The sequence below is a fragment of the Mus caroli genome, chromosome 2 (assembly GCF_900094665.2).
Source record: "Mus caroli chromosome 2, CAROLI_EIJ_v1.1, whole genome shotgun sequence".
Lineage (NCBI taxonomy): Eukaryota > Metazoa > Chordata > Mammalia > Rodentia > Muridae > Mus > Mus caroli.
Window position 1 is genome coordinate 5,376,638 of NC_034571.1, and position 14,191 is coordinate 5,390,828.

General features: G+C 38.4%; 1 non-coding gene across 1 annotated transcript; it reads left to right on the top strand.

The window, feature by feature from the left end:
* Positions 1-13,316: 13,316 nt before the first annotated feature.
* LOC115030510 lies at positions 13,317-13,448 on the top strand. Its single transcript, XR_003836102.1, has one exon. It is a non-coding gene; the product is annotated as a small nucleolar RNA SNORA17 (small nucleolar RNA).
* The last annotated feature ends 743 nt before the right edge of the window (positions 13,449-14,191 follow it).

A 14,191-nucleotide genomic window follows, 5' to 3' on the forward strand; every position in this document is an offset into this window, starting at 1 on the left:
CAGCAGAGAATGATAAGAAACCCCCAAATTTGGAATCTTACATAGACATAGAGATACATTTGAGATTCACAAACGAATAAAATCAGAACAGGATGATTAAAAAATATTCTTGAGGGACTGGAGACATGGCTCAGACATTAAGGATGCCTATGGGCCTTACAGAGACCTGGGGTTCAGTTCCTAGCACTCAAATAAGGCAGCTTTCAACTCCATAAAGGCCAGCTGCAGGAGAGTTCAATGTTTCTGACTTCCATGAGTACCTGGCCTCACATGAACCCAGCACTGTACTGACATAAATGAATGAATATATATATATATATATATATATATATATATATATATATATATATATATATACTTTAAAAGCATAAAAACAAATATTTGTAACAGTGTGTTCATTTTATCAGCTCCTGCTTGAGGAAAGAAAAACCATGACCAAAGTTATCTGAGCCTGAGAATGGTCACAGCAGAAGATCAAGGGATTGTAATTGGCCAACATATAAGTCATGGCTGTGTTAAAGTGGAAGACAAGGTACCCAAAGCCAAGAAGGAAGGAAACGAAAATCAGAAGGGCATCTTATCTTTCAGAGATATGGACTGAGTCCAGTGAGCAGAAAGAGCAGGTCCAGTTGTGGTTGATGAGAAAAAGGGACTCCCAAGAAGAAGTTCAAAGAAGCTTGGAAGGAAACATACCGCCAGGGTGGTCAAGACTGTAAAATAAAGCTGATTTGGAGATGAAATAAAATAATAAAGCCCACACCATATATATGAACTTATTCTAGCTCACTACTCTGCCTTCTAATGAGATGCATGTAAGTACTGGATGCTTCCTAGATGTTTGTTAAAATAGGTTATTTCAGCAAGTTATGTTTGTATTAAGGGTGTGTTCTATGCTAAGTTCTTGTGATATAATCATACATTATGATGCCTTGTAGTTCTGTGTTCTATATATCTGAAGATAATTGTTGTCAAGGGGAAATGAATTTTCTGGAGTAGGAAACACAGCACAATTTTCTAGAAATGTCCTCTTGATGAACATTCAAGTTTATAAAAAACAGTCCAATATATGTCAGGCACTGAAGAACAATAAAGAAGCTAACTGGGGTAATTGGCTCTTGAGTCTGAATCCTTTGAGAATAAAGAAGGTTGTCTATTATTCTTTATATCCACATTGCCACTAGCAATGGCTTCCCCATAGTTTTCCAGCTTATTAGAAGAACGTACCATAGATGGATGGTTTACTCCATATAAGACATACTGTGTTTGGGAAATAGCCAGATTCTGTTTCCTTCTATTTATTTATATTTGCAAATATATGGTAGGCATTTTAGCACAGTGGAGCCAAAATTTAGCGATTTAAATTTGACTACACAGGATTACCTAGTTGAACAAAACATGCAGTGAATATACCTAAAGAAACTTGAATAATAGGAAACCTTACAAAAAACTCACCAAAGCTATTGAATCACTTCAGCAATGCCAAATTTGAAAAAAGGTGGGGAGATGCTGTGAAAATATGCTGAAGCAAGCTGTGAGTACTGGAGTACAACAACCATGACATGCGGTGCTCAACACGCATACTGAATTACCATAGTTTCAGCTTCGTTGGTTGTGTATGAGCAGGATATAATAGTTTGGATAAATGGTTACAAACTGATGCCAGGATTCCTCCATGGAAAATCGGATTGCCTAGCTTTTGATAAGGTCTAAGGTTGTAATGATGATTGGCCACTCCAGTGATTCAGATGGAGTTGGTTTCCATTCTATTTTTATCATTTCAAAGTAGTAGTTTTCTCATTCTGGTAAAGACTAGATTAGACTGGAATTTGGATAACTATGAAGGTGACTGGATATGTTAGGTAGATAACAGATATGAGGGAACTTAGCTTGATTCATTTTAGCAAAAACTACATTCTGGTTACCTCCATCTTGGTCAGAATGAATGCATTTTTCTCATAATGTACCTCTTCCCTTATATTATGGTTTCAATGGAGATTTAACAGGTGAATAAAAAGAGGCAATGTGGCTTCATTTATTTTAGAAATCAGAGGAAAAGCGCTCTCGGATGAATTAGTTGATGGTGATGCTTTCCAAATCTTATTACAGAAAGCAAAAGAGGAAGAAAGTTAGCTATGATCATCAGCATTAATAGCACATGCTTTATTTTCCCCAAGGATAAAAGAGGAGGACCTGTACTTTATATCTTACTTACCTACAATTACTGTAGTTTGTGTTCTTGTAGTCCATTCATCCCTAGGTTTTACTTAAGATGTATAATATTTGTATCAACCTTGAATTGAAAATACTACAGAAATAATTTCTGGCATCTCAATTAGAAATTTGAATTTTCCTCATACTCTGAGAACTAGATTTTTTTTAAAACACAAATGATGACATTGTACCCAGATCCTCGCCTATTTTTGACAAGCTTTCTATTACTCAGTTACATTCTCAGCCTAGAGAATCTTTTTACTTTAGTACTAATTTACCTCTTAAAACTAGTTCAAGATCCATAATAACATCATAATTATTCAATATTTCTAACTTTGTGGGATCCTCTAAAGTGTTTTTGAGTTATAGCAAGTTAATCTATTTTTGCATGAATAAGCAATATAATATTAAGTCCAAGTAATCAGGAAAGACCTTATCAAATTATACGTCCTCTCTCTTCTGAATAGGTTACTGTCTGGCAGAGATGCTCAGAGTTTTTAGGGCTCCAGAAAATATTAATGATTAACTAAAGGAAGCACACAGTGAGACAATTTGGAGCCAGCTATACACAGTCGAAGAACTCTACTAATTTCCATGGGACATGATGATAAGTTTCAGAAATCTTAACAGTCTTCTAATCTGTGCCTCTATTTGTTTGTGAATTTGATGGAACATGAAGTAATTGTGCTCTTATCTCTGAAGACTTTTGCTATGATCTTGAGAATGAAAATAATAATCCAAGATTCTAAATACATCAGTGAAAAAGAGCAGTGTGAAAAACAAAAAGAGGTTGTGTGTTGTGACCCTTGTGGCTTGTCAGAAGAGAACTGGTTTTTAACTTCTTTAGCACTATGGCTTGTTTCCTACTTGATGGACAGAAAGAATCCTATATTTTCAGGGTAGCAGTGAGTTTATTTGTGTTGTTGTATCAGTAGAGCAGCATAATAGTAAATTGACCTTCTAACCTTCAGGTTGAGAACAGTCTAACAGAAACTGGACTTGGAGGAGCTGAGGGCACAGCTCAGTGGGAAAGGGCTTAACTGGATTAACTGAGACTCTGAGTCAGAATTCTATTGCTAGCTCAATACAAGAGAAAGTGGCAAAAAAGAGGAGAGAGACAACGAGGAAGGGAGGAACAACAATATAGTGACGTTTTCTCTTAGTATGACACAAGAATCTGAAAAATAAAGAAATATCTCTGTTGTAATTGTGTTTTACTTTTTAACATAGTAAAATGGTTTAAAGTGGAGGGTCAGCATATGAAGTTATATATTCTGACATATATTAAAATTTCTATTGCTTAGAACTGGACATAGTTCCGAGGTCTTGGAGAGGCCAGTCACAATGGACACATCTACATTACAGCTCTTTCATCTATGTCTGTGAGAACATGGCAGAAGAAGGAGGCAGAACAATTGTAAGAGGGAGAATACCCTGAAGACTGCGGTGAAACAGTCTCGCATAAAAGGGCTGTGTAAACAAGATCTCAACAACTCTAATATCAATAGACAGGCTAATATAAAAGAGGGAGTCTCAAAGGGCCACAGCCCTGGAGCAGGTACTACAGGCAACTGATGGCTGGGATGAGCTCTCTGATCAGTTGCTGAATATAATCAGTCAGGAACCCATACACACTGACAATAAAAACAAACTCAAAAGGCTGTATTCATACACACAAATATATAGTCATAATATTGCAAAAGAAGCTATCAATTTGAGAGTGGGGGTCCATGGACAAAGTTGAAGGATGGTGATTTGGGAGGGGCTGGAGAGAAAAAAGGAAGGGCTGAAATGATGTAATTATACTTTAATTAAAAAATATAACCAAACGCTGACACCATTGCATACACTAGCAAGATTTTGCTGAAAGGACCCAGATATAGCTGTCTCTTGTGAGGCTATGCCGGGGTCTAGCAAACACAGAAGTGGATGCTCAAAGTCAGCTATTGGATGGATCACAGGGCCCCCAATAGAGGAGCTAGAGAAAGTACCCAAGGAGCTAAAGGGATCTGCAATCCTATAGGTGGAACAACAATATGAACTAACCAGTACCCCACAGAGCTCGTGTCTCTAGCTGCATATGTAGCAGAAGGTGGCCTAGTCAGTCATCATTGGGAAGAGAGGCCCCTTGGTCTTGCAAACTTTATATGCCTTAGTACAGGGGAACGCCAGGGCCAAGAAGTGGTAGTGGGTGGGTAAGGGAGTCGGGGGGAATGGTAAGGGGGACTTTTGGGATAGCATTGGAAACGTAAATGAAAAAAATACCTAATAAAAAATATAAATACCTACTCTTGTAGATTTCACAAAATGTAAACTATGACTAAATGTTTCTAAGTTTCAATTATCGTGGTGCATGCCTTCCATCCCAGCACTTGGGAAGCAGCAGAAGATAGAGCTCTCTGAGTTTGATGTCAACCTGGCCTACATACATAGCTAGGGCTACACAGTGAGACCCTGGTTCAAATCAAATGCACAAAATAACAATAACCACAGGACACACATTCACATGTACATCTTGACACTATCACAACTTATGAATCACTCTAACTACTATCATAAATCCAATTTTTAATTTTGGTAAGCTAATTAGTGGTTAAAGATACTCAAACCAGCAGCATGAGTAGAAGAGATCGATGTATTACTTTCTAAACAAAGCAGGATCACTTTCCTTGGTACCACTCGGCAAGCTTTGATTAGCGAGAACCATCATCAGCAGAGCCAATACATATTCTTCTTATGCCAGGAGCCTGAGTCTCAGGAAAATTTGCAACGGCTATACACTGTATATTCATGGAAAAGAAAACATATGTTCACTACAGGCAATGCTTTTACAATTTATAGTAAGTTTCTTTCACTTTTAATCAATAGTGTCCATTATGAAGGCCATTTCTGCTCTTGTTCATAATGTTCATGAAATGAATTTTCATAAAATGACTCTCTGCTCTAAACATAAACACTGACTGTAGCTAGTAACCAGCAGCATGACCCATGAGAGCCCAGAGACTCCCCACAACTCTCTTTGCAAAGGTCTGAAGATAAAGCAAGTTAGAAATCTCATCTCCCTTCTCAATCCCAGAGATCAGGTCTGCTACCATTTGCTCTACATTTCCAGAAAAATGGGCAAAGCCAAGGATGGGATAAAACCAGGGATGAAGGACATATGTTCCACTTACCCTGTATAACTGTGGACACTGAAACAATGTCAGCTCAAAGCACTGAAGGAAGGCTTTCACGTCTATGTGTAGTAACAACCATGAGAATATTTGAGTAACAGGGCATAGAAGGCAAATATTGAGAGATTCCAAAAGGAGAATACCTATTGCAAATCTGAATTCCAATAATTTCATTCAAACTTTTTCTCCCCTAATATGTATGTTAAATAAGAATTAATGAAGTACTCTATAATTAAATATTTATTTTAAGGAACTAAAATGGCCTAGTATTGATGCTTCCATTTATCTTTAATTTTATTATTATTTTTAAATAAGAAGATAGCTCAGTGGGCTGATTAACATGCTAAAACAACAAATGATCATGTTACTGCAAGGTCCTGACTTACATTAAGTCTCAGAGGTAAAAATACTTTGAGCCTCAGTGAAACTCCATCCGCTTGTACTTAGCCTTGGCTCCTCCTAAGTTAGAGCTTGTCTGGGGCCCTGCTGTTTGGAAATGACCCAGAGGCAGAAGTGAAAGATGAAGTTTCAGCAGGAGGGCCTGAGCATCTCAGAGGCTTTGCCCTGTGATTCAGAGAGGCCTGCCTGGGGCTCACAGCTTCCAAAGGTGGCTTCCCTCTTAGTCTTGAATAATTGTGACTGTTTGAGTCCTGTGCCCTTAGATGTTGGTGGGGGTTTCCACAGTGAACACAGTGTGTTGACTCTGGATAGCAAACCTGGAAAATTTTAGAAGCAGACAAAATCATGTGGGTTCTTGAAAGACATAACTCAGACATGCAAAATATATTTTCTCTGCCATTCCTTGCTCTCCTGTTCTCATACTTATTTATTTCTCTCTTAGAAGAAATCAGGACTTTCCTGCACTAAAATTGAATCTCATGTTTATTCCCCAAATATATTTCCTTATTTATCCTTAGCAGAAAGAAGAAGCAAGAGGAATGTTAGGGAATGTTCACTCTTCCAAGTAACTCCAATCGGAATTTAACCATGTGTGTACACACATATACATAGTAAGAAAGCAGGAAGAGGAAAGGTAACCAATGATGTGGATGAAGGAGTGTAGTGGTTGTAGTGGTGATCAGAGGGTGAAGAGAAAAATGTGTGTGTGTGTGTGTGTGTGTGTATGTGTGTGTGTGTGAATGGCTTTATATGAAAGTATTAAAATGAGATCTATTTCTTTGTACATTTATTGTAAGCAATAATAACAATCACAAAACTATTTTCAAAACAGCAGATATTGAGATGCTCTGAATCAATGGTTATTCTGTTTTTTTAAACTGGTAACACCTTTGTGCTGCAAATGATTTTGTAGAGAATTAAAACCCTTTGAGAACCTAAGCTTTGATAGTGAGATCATTATACCATGATAAATTCCTTCATATATGATGAGAAAATAGGCTTGTGATTGTGAAATGAATTTCAAATATGCCTCCACTGGAGATGCTAATGTCTGACTGTACAAAGTATCAATGGACTGGGGAGAAGAAAAGTCATTTTGTACAGTATAAGATGCCAAAGCTACCTCTCCATTGGAACACAGGATGGGAACTTGGCTTTGCAGTTGAGTTACTGATATTTGATCAGCTAGGGGCCAGCCTGCAGGAGGCTGTCAACACCTCCTGGAGTTTGCAAACCTTGAAAGGAATCTACTTTCTCTTTCAGAATTTCTGTGGACTAGAGGATGGGCTGTTTTTCATGCTGAAGCACTGACCCAAGCCACCACCTTGGATTCCTTTGCAATGTCTGTGGTTTTTGTTTAGCACGATCTTACCTAATCCTTGGTATTCCCATGAACCTCTGTGCTGGTGAAGCTGCACCCAACCTTTGGATAGTTTCAAGAGCAGATAAGCTTTTCATTCTGGCTTGCTTTCTGTCTCTCACTCATCCTCTTTTTTCCTGCTATTATTTAAGCCCTACCCTAGTTTGGCTAGGGATTCACTCTAGTCCTTTCCTTTGAAGTAGGTGCTTAGGTGTTGATGTGTGTGAATCATCCTGCTAATTATTTAAAATCTATCCCATGATAAGGCATTGCCTCTCTTATAGGGAATGGTGAGTCAGTGATCCACCTAGGAACTACTTCCTGTAGGAGAGGACAATGAATTTCCAATTTGTAGCAGTCACACCTTCTTATATATTTTCCTTTGTAATTCACATTCATTTTGAAAGGCACAAAACTCAATATGTTTTTATTTGTAGGTTTCTTTAAATTTTATCACTTTATCTGTGAATATACATAGAGTGTGTGTATATATGTGTACACATCCATGCTACAGAATTTGTGTGAATATCACAATACTACCTTGCAAGTCAGTCCTGCCTTTATACTTTGTTTTTCTCCACTGTCTGTGTCAGGCTAGCTGACTCAAGAGTTTCCAGGGATTTTCTTGTCTCTGATTCCCATCTCACAGTAGAAATCCTGTCATTACAAATAGACACTATTATTCCCGACTCTCTTGACTTCTAGGGATTCAAATTCAAGTCTTTCTAGTTGTGTGGCAAGCCTGTTATCCACTGAACCATATCTTCAGTTCTTCATCTATTATAATTCATTTTTGTGCACTAATAAATTATTCTAATATTCAATGGATGGCACTTTCAGTGTGCTGTCCCTGATTCCAATGTTTAAAAAACAGTTGTGTTCACTATTGTAACTTTTTCTCTGATATTTGAAGTATAAAGTTTGCTTTTGAAGCCTGCTTATATAAAAATCATTAAAACAACATTGCTGGGAATATCAAACCTTCCAAATGCATAGAACAAAAATATTGTGGCTGCACTCAAAAAGAACTAGTACTCTTTATGTTTGTTTTGAGTGGTTAGTACACATGAGAGCCCTGTGGAATATCGAAACCAGAGTGTGGTTTGGAATTCTTCCATGTTTGATGTGTGATTTAAAATAAAGCAATAGCATCTACAATAGCATGTAGAATATTTATGCTGAATACTGTTAATTAAGTTTTAGATGATCCACTTACAATGAATATATAATTGAGATTATTACTATTAAATACTAAAATGCTAGCTATATGGGACAAATGAAAAGCACTCTACATAGTTCAACATCTGTCATGGATATTATTGCTGTTGATGGTAATATTCTACCAGTTCACATGGAATGCAGAAGGGAAGCCCCAAAAATATGGAGGAGGGAGACACGGAATATGAAGAAAAGAAGCTGAGGAGCTAAACAAGAGGAAAAGGAGAATGTGTTTATGTTAAGCACTTAAAAACTGAATTATTACACCAGTGTTGATTCAAAAGCAAACAAGCAATGATGTTTGGTTCAAATTTCTCTTAGTATGTGAACCTTCTGTGATCTCATATGTCTTAGTCAGGGTTTCTATTCCTGCACAAACATCATGACCAGAAAGCAAGTTGGGGAGGAAAGGGTTTATTCAGCTTACACTTCCATACTGCTGTTCATCACCGAGGAAGTCAGGACTGGAACTCAAGCAGGTCAGAAAGCAGGAGCTGATGCAGAGGACATGGAGGGATGTTCTTTATTGGCTTGCTTTCCCTGGTTTGCTCAGCCTGCTCTCTTATAGAACCAAGACTACCAGCCCAGATATGGTCCCACCCACAAGGGGCCTTTCCCCCTTGATCACTAATTGAGAAAATGCCATACAGTTGGATCTCATGGAGGCATTTCCTCAACTGAAGCACCTTTCACTATGATAACTCCAGCTGTGTCAAGTTGACACACAAAACCAGCCAGTACATCATACAAGTGGCTTAATATCCCTAACAAACAATTCCAAAAGGTTTGAAATAGAGATACAGCTATATCTAGCTCCCAATGTAGCTATATTTATTAAATGAGATAATATATCAATGCCTTTAAATAGCACCTACCTGCTTGTAAGTACCAAAGATGAACTAGTAATACAAATTATCTCCAATAATTTATAATGACTATTAAACCAGGGTACAATTTCTTCCATTTCATAGAAATTAATGTGTCTTCGTGTCAAATTAAAAGTAATGAATCAGTCTATAGGCATAATGTTTTTGTGCCTGTGTAAAGCTTATCCTTGTGTTATTCAAATACTGATTTCTCTGGCCACATATCTTGTTTCAATCTGGCATTGTAATGCTTATGTCTAAAATCTTCTGTCTCAAGTCTGTGTAAACAATTCTTATTATTTATTCTTTGCCTTGTCAATAAATACTGATCACCCAATGGCTAGACAGAAGAGAGATAGGGTAGAAGTTTTCACCTGCCGGGGGAAGGACAGAGAGAAGGAGGGAGATTCAGATCAGCCATGAGGAGGAAAGGGTCAAAGAAAACACCATGAGAAGAAACACCTGAGGCCTTAATTGCAAGTATTTGGTATTATGGATGGGAGGTAGCCAGATTAGCATAGGGGGTTAAAGTAGATCATTTAAAATAGATATTAAGGTGCAGCTTGAAACAAATCTTGTTTTTTCTGTGTGGTAATTGGGGACTAGCAATGATAAAGAAATACAGCTACCAGATGAATTCACTGACTACACTTATATTAAAAGTAATCACTTTTACACAAGCCCAAATATTAAACTAAATATCTCTATGCCTTCCTGCTTGATATGTTATGAATAATATCTGAAAAGTCCAAATTCTACTATCATCTGCTATTTATTACTTTACACCACATTATACACAATATAATTTAAAATTATTATCACAGTGATTAAAGATAGATCCTTTCAGGGCAAAGGGTTGTGCTCAAATCCAGCCTTTTAATTTGATATTCTGTGAAGCTGGAAGACTGACTAAAGTCACTAGTGTTCTGGGGGCTAGATGTCTATGCTCATATAAAAATAGTCCCCCTCTCAAGTTTTATTAACGCATTTGCAATAGGCTAAAATGTGAATGATGCTTAGAACTGACATAAACTATAGTTATTAGAAAACCTTAGTGCTACGTATTTACTATTATTTGTATTTTTGATGTTTGCACTAAGTGTAGAGTGCACTGAGCCTGTAAAACTGAGGTGGCACTTTATAATTGAGAACCAACAACTAAATCATGCTGAGACCACCAGAGACGGGTTCCGGATGAAGATGGATGTCAAAATGAATTCCCCCCCCCCATGCATATTTGCAACTTTTGTGACCAATACAAAAATGTGAGAGTTTTAAGGGGCACTTACATTCACCTTACTTTGAGCTGTTATAAGGACAAAAAATAACTCATATAGATGGATTGAAACCTAATTTTTTCGGATCTATAGATGTCTTATAAGGTTATTCCTTTGATTTGCCCCAAACTGTGCTTGACCTATCAACTAAGTATAGGAACAGATTTAAAGCAAGATATTGATGGCAATATTATTGGAGGTTATGTCAACAGTGCTTTTACTAATTGATAGAGGAGCCAAATAGAAAATGAACATGGGACAGAAGATTTAAAATGAGAAATGATTTGGAGACATAAGAAAAAAAAAAGAAACACATAATGTATTAGTAAAAGCAATAATAATAGAGAAATTTATTTCAGGAAAGATTTACATGGAAGACAAATGATCTAAAATCAGTAACTTAGTTTTATACCTCAAAGAACTAGAAAAATAAGAATTCAAACCCTAAGTTCTCAGAATAAAGCAAATCATGTGTTATTCCTGAAGTAAATAAAATATTAGCAAGATATTATAATTATAATGAAAATATATTTAAATATTATATATACTATGTAAAATGTAGTGATCAGCAGTAACAAGAGGGTGTAAAACACCTCTTAAGGCTTCATCCAGCAACTGATGGAAACATGTGAAATCCCACAGCCAAACTTTAGACAGAGATTGAAGAATACTGCAGACATTGGGGAGGAAGGATTATAGGTGTCACAGTGGTCAAGGACACACACACACACAGAATGAACTATACTGGTCCCATAAGAGCCCATAGACCTTGAATCCTCCGTATATCCATAACAGTTGTATATCTTGGTCTTTATGCAGGACTCCTAACAATGGAAGCAGGGACTATTTCTGATTCTGTTGCATGCTATGATGACCCTTTCTCCTTACTGGGCTTCCTCATCTAGCCTCAATAGGAGAAGATGCTCCCAGTCTTCCTGCAACTTGATATGCCAAAACTGGTTAGTATTCAAGGAAGGGCTTCACTTCTCTGAAGAGAAAGGGAGGAGAAGCGGATAAGATGGGGGACTAGGAGGAGAGGAGGGAGGGGAATTTGCAGTCAGAAGGTAAAGTTAGCTAACTAATTAATTAATTAATCAACTTTTTAAAAGTCTCTGAACATTCATATTCTTACATAGGTTAATTAAGAAATAAAACGTAATGAAAAAGGAGACAGAACTGACCACACAGAAAATGGTAGCAATGCTAAATAAATTTGCCGGTCAATGGCTGGGAAGGGAGACAGAGGCTGGACTTTAGAATTGCCAGGCGAGGGGATCAAGGGAGGAAGAAGGAGAGAGAACACTATGCCTGGAGTGTGGTAAAGACCAGGCCTGAGAAGTGGAGGACAGGGAGACAGCCAACATGTAAGAGTCGGGAAGAGCAGCCCCAAACCCCCAACCCCAACTTGGTCTAGGGCAACAAAGTAAGATTTTAGTAAGAAATAACTCAGAAATATGGGAGGGGACCAATACAGTTTAAATCACCCTAGAGACTCGCAGAATTTTATGAAATCTAGTTCTTCCCCAAGTAATCTCAAAGTATTCAAACATACTAGTCTATGTCAGTTGAAAGCCAGTTATCCACACCTCCTGTGTGTTAAGCCTTTTCCATTCTGCCTTGAAGACTTTGTGCTTTGCCTCATCTTAGGAGCTGACCAAGATTTGTGATTTCCTATTCTGAAGTATGTTGTGGACTTCTTAGGAAGCACAGACCTACTCTCTAAATTTAGATCAGAATGCCAACACAGCTTGAATCACAGAGTTAGATGCATGAAAATCTTTGTGGATGCTCTCGGTCCTATATGCAAATATTGATGGCATCATTTGTTTCTGTTGATTCATATATATATATATATATATATATATATATATATATATATATATCCTCCAATTTTTATTAGGTATTTACTTTATTTACATTTCAAATGATATCCCAAAAGTCCCCTATACCATCCTCCCCCGTTCCCCTACCCACCCACTCCCACTTCTTGGCTCTGGTATTTCCCCTGTATTGGGGCATATAGAGTTTGCAAGACCAAGGGGCCTCTCTTCCCAAAGATGCCCAAGTAGGTCATCTTCTGCTAAAGATGCAGCTAGCGACATGAGCTCTGGGGGTACTGATTAGTTCATATTGTTGTTCCACCTATAGGTTGCAGCTCTGTACTTTCTCTAGCTCCTCCATTGGGGGCCCTGTGTTCCATCCAATAGCTGACTGTGAGCATCCACTTCTGTGTTTGCCAGGCACTGGCTTAGCCTCAAAAGAGACAGCTATATCAGGGTCCCTTCAGCAAAATCTTGCTGGGGTATGCAATAGTGTCTGTGTTTGGTGACTGATTATAGGATGGACCCCCAGGTGGGGCAGTGTCTGGATAGTCCATCCTTTCATCTCAGCTCCAAACTTTGTCTCTGTAACTCCTGCCATGGGTGTTTTGTTCCCAATTCTAAGAAGGGGCGAATTGTCCACACTTTGCTCTTCCTTCTTCTCGAGTTTCATGTGTTTTGCAAGTTGTATCTTCGGTATTCTAAGTTTCTAGGCTAAAATCCACTTATCAGTGAGTGCATATCATGTGAGTTCTTTTGTGATTGGGTTACCTCACTCAGGATGATACCCTCCAGATCCAACCATTTGCCTAGGAAGTTCATAAATTCATTGTTTTTAATACCTGAGTAGTACTCCATTGTAAACTGGTACAACCACTCTGAAAACCATTCTGGCATATATATTTTTAAATTTAAAAACAAGTTTTGTAGTTTGTACTACAAACAGTTTCAAATGTAATTGTATGATAGAACAAAGATTAAAAAAAAAAATACCTACCCCTAGTGGCTTTGCAGGTGTGGCTGCTGTATCACATAGGTGTCAATAGGCAGCAAGTACTAGAGCGGCTATGTCAACATTCAGTGTTCTGACCCGTGAGCATCTGAATGATGAGTAGTCTAACATTTCCACCCCTCCAGTACCTCGCAGACCCAGACAGGCTTCCAGGGCAAGGAGCAAGCCTGACATTAGAACCTGGCTTGTGATCACAGGGAAGGACCCAGGCTAGGAGCGAGTCCAAGATTACCATACCAAAATGCAAGGGTGAGACAAAGCCCTCCTGAGAAGACTCCAGACACTCACAGACCCTAACCATCACTAAGAGTATCAAGTATGTAGAGGAGAAATGGAAGAAAAAGAAACAAAAGGTTGTGGGCATAATGAAGAAAGGCTGAACTGGAGGAACAGCCTGTTGTGAGTACCTACTGATGCCACCTAGGACCATGGTGGTATCCTGGCCTGTGTGGCCACTGAAGGACACTTCTGGGTCTCTGGTCCTGCAGCAGTAGAGATCTGTTAGCACCAAAGACCAGGCAAGCATCCATGGTCTAGGTAACCATCCAGAGACACGTTGATGTCTATGGGCTGTACTGAACTGACCCAACCATCTCCTGGGTGTCTTAGGAAAGCTGGTCTTTGGGGCCATGAAAGGCGGAGAACTGGCTGCTCTCATCCAGCTGCAGTTCTCTATAGAACATTCCTGTACTTTGCCTGGCCAATAGAGTAGAGATGGCCCTGGTCACAGGAGTTGTGGTTCAACCAATCCTGAGGGTATGAATGTGGAAGAGTTGACTCTGCTTCTCAGCTGTGTGGTGTTGTCAGAGAGACAGGCTCCCCCTCCCTTTGACACTTTTATCCTGTGCAGTGTCA